Source organism: Schistocerca gregaria, chromosome 7 (assembly GCF_023897955.1).
Source record: "Schistocerca gregaria isolate iqSchGreg1 chromosome 7, iqSchGreg1.2, whole genome shotgun sequence".
NCBI classification, from domain to species: Eukaryota; Metazoa; Arthropoda; class Insecta; order Orthoptera; family Acrididae; genus Schistocerca; species Schistocerca gregaria.
In genome coordinates this window covers 497410935-497419476 of record NC_064926.1, presented here as the reverse complement: position 1 = coordinate 497419476, position 8542 = coordinate 497410935, and the positions used below count along the sequence as shown (strand labels likewise).

General features: G+C 44.3%; 1 pseudogene; it reads left to right on the top strand.

The window, feature by feature from the left end:
- Positions 1-2203: 2203 nt before the first annotated feature.
- On the top strand, positions 2204-2321 carry LOC126282616 (5S ribosomal RNA; annotated as a pseudogene).
- Positions 2322-8542: the final 6221 nt, after the last annotated feature.

The window sequence follows — 8542 nt, the reverse complement described above, 5'->3', positions numbered from 1 at the left end:
TTGTAAATGGCACTCTAAGCGCACTGTGTCGCGATCTAGCAGCAAAAATTGAAATTACACAATCTACAGAAACGTGTGATCCAGGTCTTCAGTTGGTAAAAGTGGTTTATTAATTTTACGCCGTTAATTTTCGAAGTTCACGTGTGTGTACCCACAGACTGAAGAGGATAAAAAGAAGCACGTACTAACATCCAAAAACGTGAGTCTTGAGAGCAGCAAAAATTCCAGAATGAGCTGTGTTTGGAGCTCAGGTTAAAGCAGACTATTGCTAATGAGATGGTTTGTTCGAGTGCGAAATGAACACGTCCTGCTATGAGTCAAAGGAATCAGGTTTGTTGCTTGTGGATACTGAATCAATATGAATTTTCTGGAAGGGAAAGTTGTTTATATGAAACAGAGGATGGGGAAAGAGAGGGAAATGATAGGAATTCGTGCCTTCCAGGCGCACAGGGCACTCTGGTTATACAATGGAGAAACTTGGAAATTTGTGCCTGACTGGTAATCGAACCTGGATGCTCTGCTGCTTTAGAGAGGTTGATTTAATCGACTCTCCTATCCGAACACGCTTTCCGTGCGACCCACATGTTCAACTTAACGCACGCTGCAATACAGCGTGCTACAGAATAGACACTACTCAGTTATATATATTTAGTCCAGATTGTATAACAGTCAGGTTCCTCTCAGAGTATGCTGATACAAGAGCTCCATATTTAGCAATTATATACAACCGCTCACTCTCAGAAAGGTCTGTACGTGAGGACTGGAAAATTTTCAAGTCACACTAATACCCAAAAAGGGAAGTAGGAATAATCCGCTGAATTACAGGCCCATATCACTAACGTCGATTTGCAGTAGGGTTTTGGAACACATACTGTATTGGAACGTTATGAAGTAGCTCGAAGAAGGCGATTTATTGACACATAGACAGGACGGATTCAGAAAATATCGTTCTTGCGACACACAACTAGCTCTTTATGCTCATGAAGTAATGAGTGCTATCGACAGGGGATGTCAAATTGATTCCATATTTTTAGATTTCCAGAAGGCTTTCGACAACGTTCCTCATAAGCGTATTCTAACCAAAGTGCGTGCCTATGGAATATCGCCTCAGTTGTACAACTGGATTTGTGATTTCCTGTCAGAAAGGTCACAGTTCGTAGTAATAGAGGGAAAGTCATCCAGTAAAAGAGAAGTAACATTCGGCGTTCCTCAAGGAAGTGTTATAGGCCCTCTGTTGTTCCTGATCTATATTAACGACATAGGAGACAATCTGAGTAGCCGTCTCAGATTGTTTGCAGATGATACTGTCATTTACCGTCTTGCAAAGTAATCAGGTGACCAAAACGAATTGGAAAATGATTTAGATACATACCTGTATGGCCTGAAAAGTGGCAACTAACCCTGGGTAAAGAAAAGTATAAAGTTATTCACATGAGTACTAAAAGAAATCCGCTAAATTTCGATTACTCGATAAGTCACACAAATCTGAAGGCTGTAAATTCAATTAAATACTTGGGGATTAGAATTACAAATAACCTAAATTACAACGATCACATAGATAATGTTGTTTGTAGAGTAAACCAAAGACTGCGGTTCATGGCAGAACACTTACAAGGTGCAACAGGTATACTAAAGAGACTGCTTACACCACGCTTGTCCACCCTATCCTGGAGTATTACTGTGTGGTGCGGGATACGCATCAGGTGGGACTGACGGATGACGTTGAAAAAGTACAAAGAAGGGCAGTTCGTTTTGTATTATCGAAAAATGGGGGAGATAGTGCCACAGACATCATACGTGAATTGGAGTGGCAATTATTAAAACAAAGGCGTTTTTCGTTGCGACGGGAAATTCTCATGAAATTGTAATCACCAGTTTTCTCCTCCGATTGCGAAAACATTCTGTCGGCACCTACGCACATAGAGAGAAATGATCATCACGATAAAATAAGAGAAATCAGGGCTCGCACAGACAAATTTAAGCGATCTTTTTTTCCCCCTCGCCGTTAGAGAGTGGAATGGTAGAGAGACAGCTTGAGGTGGTTCATTAAACCCTGTGCCAGGCACTTTATTGTGAATAGCAGAGTAATGATGTAATGTAGATGTAGGTGAAGTTGTTCCAGAACTTGCTGTTTTACTGCGTTAACATGAAGACCTTCCGTGATTACAAAAACTTATTTCCAAGCAACTATGCTGGATACATCGCCAACGACCTTGCCCCAGTGGTAACACCGGTTCCCGTTGGATCATCGAAGTTAAGCGCTGTCGGGCTGGGCTAGCACTTGGATGGGTGACCATTCGGTCTGCCGAGCGCTGTTGGCAAGCGGGGTACACTCAGTCCTTGTGAGGCAAACTGAGGAGCTACTTGACTGAGCAGTAGCGGCTCCGGTCTCGGAAACTGACATACGGTCGGGAGAGCGGTGTGCTGATCAGATGACCCTCCACATCCGCATCCAGTGATGCCTATGGGCTGAGGGTGACACGGCAGCCGGTCGCTACCGTTGGGCCTTCATGGTCTGTTCGGGAGGAGTTTCGTTTAGTTTAATGCTGGATACGGTTGTACAGTTTGTTGCATGTGGTACCTCAGCTCATAAAACTTTTTATAGATACGATTCAATTTTTATGGATACAGTATTACATTAGCTGTGACAGCATCTGATTCCTTTTCTCTCTCTCGTGGTTACAGGTAGAATAATTCAGCAGTGATGTTGTCCTGATGAAGTCTACGCAGGAGAAACACGTTCATGAAACACTGTCGCCTATTACAGTTCGGCGACAGTTCCGAAGTGCCTAAGGTCGATATCCACTGGAACAGATCGATGCACACAATGATTACTGTAATAAAGTTCCTTTTCCCGATGAAGCATAATTTCACATCTCCAAGAAAGTAAACTAGCATAATGCCCAGGTGCTAGGGTCGGAGAAACCAGATACCGTGGTATGGCAGCTAAGGAACAGCCTGAAAGTAAATGTGTAGTGAGGCTTAATGCACAACAGAATTATTGGACCGTTCTGTTGCACTGAGCCTGCCATTACAGCAACAGTTCCTGTGGATATATTGGAGCTGTATGTCTCACCTGTTGCAGGAATTTCACGATGCACTGTCTTTCAACAAGATGGTCCACTACCGCAGTAGGGTTACTTGTTCGCCGGTTCTTGGATGAAATTTTACAGTCAGATGGATCGGCAGAGGCGGCCAACATCATTTCCAACACGTTTACCATACGTAACGTTGCCTGACTTTTTTGTGGGTTTACGTTAAGGGTTAACAGTTCAGTTCGTCAGTTCCTGGTGTGCAGACTCTCATGCCATGGTCTACATCTACATGATTACTCTGCAATTCACATTTAAGTGCTTGGCAGAGGCTTCGTCGAACCACAATCTTACTATCTCTCTACCATTCCACTCCCGGTCAGCGCGCGGGAAAAACGAACACCTAAACCTTTCTGTTCGACCTCTGATTTCTCTATTTTATTTTGATGATCATTCCTAACTATGTAGGTTGGGCCCAACAAAATATTTTCGCATTCGGAAGTTGGTGACTGATATTTCGTAGATCTCGCCGCGACGAAAAACGTCTTTGCTTTAATGACTTCCATACCAACTCGCGTATCATATCTGCCATACTCTCTCCCCTATTACGTGATAATACAAAGCAAGCTGCCCTTTTTTGCACCCTTTTGATGTCCTCCGTAAATCCCACTTGGTAAGGATCCGACACCGCTCAACAATATTGTAACAGAGGACGAACGAGTGTAGTGTAAGCTGTCTCTTTAGTGGACTTGATGCATCTACTATGTGTCCTGCCAATGAAGCGCAACTTTTGGCTCGCCTTCTCCACAATATTATCTATGTGGTCTTTCCAACTGAAGTTGTCCGTAATTTTAACAACCAGGTACTTAGTTGAATTGACAGCCTAGAGAATTGTACTATTTATCGAGTAATCGAATTCCAACGGATTTCTTTTGAAACTCGTGTGGATCACTTCACACTTTTCGTTATTTAGCGTCAACTGCCACCTGCCACAACATACAGCCATCTTTTCTAAATCGCTTTGCAACTGAGACTGGTGTTCGGATTACCTTACTAGACGGTAAATTACATCATTATCTGCGAACAACCTAAGAGAACTGCTCAGATTGTCACTCAGGTCATGTATATAGATCAGGAACAGTAGAGGTACCAGGACGCTTCCCTGGAGAACACCTGATATCACTTCAGTTTTACTCGATGATTTGCCGTCTATTACTACGAACTGCGACCTTCCTGACAGGAAATCATGAATCCAGTCGCACAACTGAGACGATACCCCATAGGCCCGCAGCTTGATTAGAAGTCGCTTGTGACGAACGGTAGAGATGCTCTAGAGATGGCGACAGAAGAGATGTTGGCAAAGGCATGGAGAGCAACGAGCATCTCGTAGACCAGGGCCGGCCACGGCGTGCCAGACTTCATGCGGCAGGGTGTGTGAGCCGCGTGCCGGCCTAGGCTCGGACTGTCTCGGCTTTATTACCTCCTTCCCGGAAGTACCGGCTTATCAAAAAGTCAGTATAAATTTGAAAACTTAATAAATCACGGAATAATGTAGATAGAGAGGTAAAAATTGATACACATGCTTAGAATGACATGGGGTTTTATCAGGACAAAAAAGAAACTTCACATAATGTCCGACAGATGGCGCTGGACAGCATAACGTCAGTGACTGCGCATGACAATCGTGTATAAATGAGAGAGAGAATCAAATGCGCCAGCAGGAGCTTTTAGTGAAGCTGTATTATCAGAATGGGGAATGTGTTAGTTCAGCGTTACGATCCTATCGCCATAGGAAGGAGATTCGAACGGGTAAAGGTCCGTTGACAAATGCAACTGTGGCAAGAATGATTTCCAAATTCGAAGCCACGGATTGTTTAGACGATAGACCCCGTAGTGGCCGACCGAGCACAAGGCGTAATGCTGCTGAGACAGTTCAGGAAGAAATGGAGACTGTAGCGGGTTCGTCTATGCACGGAGAAGTCAGCTACTGTTTGGTTGGCACTGAGGTGTACCCTCTGATGCTATCCGTACAAAATCCATCGACATCATGAACTGTTACCTGGTGATTTAGTGAAGCGGAGGGCATTTTCGGTGTGGGCGTTTCAAAAGATGGCGGAAGATGACCATTGGTTGAGTAACGTGTTGTGGACCGACGACGCTCATTTCACGCTCCGAGGGTCTGTCGACGCCCACAACTGCAGAATTTGGGCTATCGAAAATCCTAGAACTGTAGTGGAAACTCCATTACACGACGAGAAAGTCACGGTATGGGTTACATTTACCACATCTACCGTTACTGGGACTTTTGTTTTCGAGGAAATGCGTGATTATGGTTTTGTAACTCCTACTGTGACGGGTGAGAGGTACGCCGATATGTTACAGAATCGCATCATCTCCAGCCTGGCTGATAAACACCTGCTGGAACGTACGATGTTTATGCAGGATGACGCTCCACCCCATATTGCTCGGTGCGTGAAAGATCTCTTGCGCGTCGTTTGGTGATGATCGTGTGCTCAGCCGCCGCTTTCGTCATGCTTGGCTTCCCAGGTCCCCAGACCTCAGTCCGTGAGATTATTGGCTTTGAGGTTACCTGAAGTCGCAAGTGTATCGTGATCGACCGACATCTCTAGGGATGCTGAAAGACAACATCCGACGCCAATGCCTCACCATAACTCCGGACATGCTTTACAGTACTGTTCACAACATGATTCCTCGACTACAGCTATTGTTGAGGAATGATGGTGGACATATTGAGCATTTCCTGTAAAGAACATCATCTTTGCTTTGTCTTCCTTTGTTATGGTAATTATTGCTATCGTGATCAGATGAAGCGCCATCTGTCGGACATTTTTTGAGCTGTTGTTTTTTTGTTCTAATAAAACCCCATGCCATTCCAAGCATGTGTGTCAATTTGTACCTCACTATCTACATTATTCCGTGATTTATTCAGTTTTCAGATTCATACTGACTTTTTGATCATCCGGTACTTGGTACAGTCCGATGTTTCACTTAATATTGCAGTGTGGCATTTTCGGTCAGCACCAATCTCTTCAATTCGGCGGAATCATGGTGTCATCGCTGTTTACCCTTCGCTAATAGTATGTGGTACGAACGAATTTCACAGGTCTACTGAGTGTTTGCACAAAAAGAGGGAGTCTAGCGCTCTGTCGTCGCAAGAGTTAAAAATGAATGGGAATGACAAAAGAGAGGGATGAGAATTCTCAGTATATGTTATCCAGGAGCGTAAGGTACTGGTACTGCATCACAGGTCCAGTGACTGTCTGCACAAAAAGGGCGGCCTAGCTATCTATTGTCACAAACGTTAAAAATGAATGGGAATGACAGAGAAGGATGAGAATTCCAATACATGTTATACAGGCACATAAGCGACAGGTACAGCAAATTTACCATGAAACGACATCACAGTACCACCCAGAAAGAATTTAAAGATTTAGTTGACAATGAAAGAGAAAAAATTTACAATGATCGACAGACAGGATTCATTGTTCTGTACACCAAGAACCATTTTGTGCTAAATTTGCAGGCATGCAACACGAGGAGTAAAATTTCTGAAGTCGCACGCATTGTCAGTTGCAAGAGTTATCAATGGAACTGATGAAGAGTATTGAGACTTTATATATTACTGCGAAGTACTTTGGTTAAGTCAAGGGACATACTTGGAACGATTGTTCGATTTAAAACTCGCTATTGGTCAACTTATGAAGATAAAAAAGAAGTGCAGGGACGAAAATTGGAACATCCGGAATGGATTGTAGATCTCGCACTTTAAGTGGACTTCACAGCACACTGCGCACAGTAACACACTGCAAGGTGAGAATAAACTTTCTTCACATGTGATGTCCTTAGGTTAGTTAGGTTTACGTAGTTCTAAGTCTAGGGGAATTATGACCTCAGATGTTAAGTCACATAGTGCTTAGAGCCATATAGATCTCGTGTTTTGTTTAACGTCAGTGTGCTTAGGGAATTTGTCTGTATTTGTCGAAATGTGTCCACTCTCTGCAGAATCGGTAAAGAAAGGACCATATATGAAATAATGACAAGAAGAAGTGACAGCATGATAGGACATGTGTGAAGAGACCTGTTAGTAATTTTTGCGGCACTGGAGGCAGCTGTAGAGGATAAAAACTAAGTTGGAGAGGTTGGTACAATAGAGGAATTCGTTGTGAGGCCCACCAAACCAGTCAGAAGGCTGGCCTGGGTGGCCGAGCGGTTCTACGCACTACAGTCTGGAACCGTGCGACCGCTACGGACACGGGTTTGAATACTGCCTCAGGCATGGATGTGTGTGATGTCCTTAGGTTACTTAGGTTTGTTCTAAGTTCTAGGGGACTGATGACCTCAGAAGTTAAGTCCAATAGTGCTCAGAGCCATTTGAACCAGTCCGAAGACTGATGAACGTAAATAAATAAATAGACACAACATATAAAACATAGCATGTAATAATACAGGGAGCAACCGAGACAATAAGACGAAGAAAGCAATCAGCACTGACCAATATAACTGAACAAACGTGACATTTTTTGGGATAAAAGAATGATTTATGGCAACTGCAGTTCGATATTTTGCAGACGTTTCAGAAATACGTTTTAGGAGTTGAATATATTCAGCTAAATTGCCCACCCGGTTAGCCGTGCGGTCTAACGCCCGGCTTTCTGTGTCGAGGTCCGGTGAGCCGATTAATCTGTGAATGATTTTTAGGCGGTTTTCATCTGCCTTGGCAAATACGAACTGGTTTCCCTTATTCCGCCTCAGCTACAGTATGTCGGCGATTGCTGCGCAAGCAAGTTCTCCATGTACACGTACACCAACATTACTCTAACACGCAGACATAGGGGTTACACTCGTCTGGTGTGAGACGCTGGCGGGGGAGGGGGGGTTGGTCCATTGGGGGCCGAACCGCACAATAACCCTGAAAGAGTGGTTCGGTGTGGGGCGGCGGAGGGGTGAAGTGGACTGCGGTAGTCGTCGTGGGGTTGTGAATGAACTAAAAGGTGAGCAGATATAAAACAAATGGAATTTTGACATAAAATTGGTTTTACGTGGCAGGTCGAGGAATTTTCCCTTTACATACAGAAGTAACGGGAGAGAAGATGCGCTTCTAGCGCTGCCCGAGATTATGTTCTAGTGTGCGTTGGTGTTCACAGTCATGAACGGTGCAGATGTCGAGCACACTGTATCCGTGGTGAGTCGTTGCTTTCACAGTGGTCTCTGGAACATTTCCACTCCTGTACTGGATGCCAGCTTAGGACAGACGCTCTTCAAGAACGACACACTATAAGAGCAGTGGTGGCCGACCAAACAACACCGCGCACATGTCGCACCTGTTGTGTCATCAGGTACCATTAGAGTCATCTGTTTGCACCAGGATTAAGATCACATATACCTCTGGCGAGGCCCCCACTGAAACCACTGAAATAGCCCAGCACCGCTTGTCTTGTTGGTAGACGCCATCATGCTGAGGAAAAACAATCTGCCTGTAGGGTAGAAAT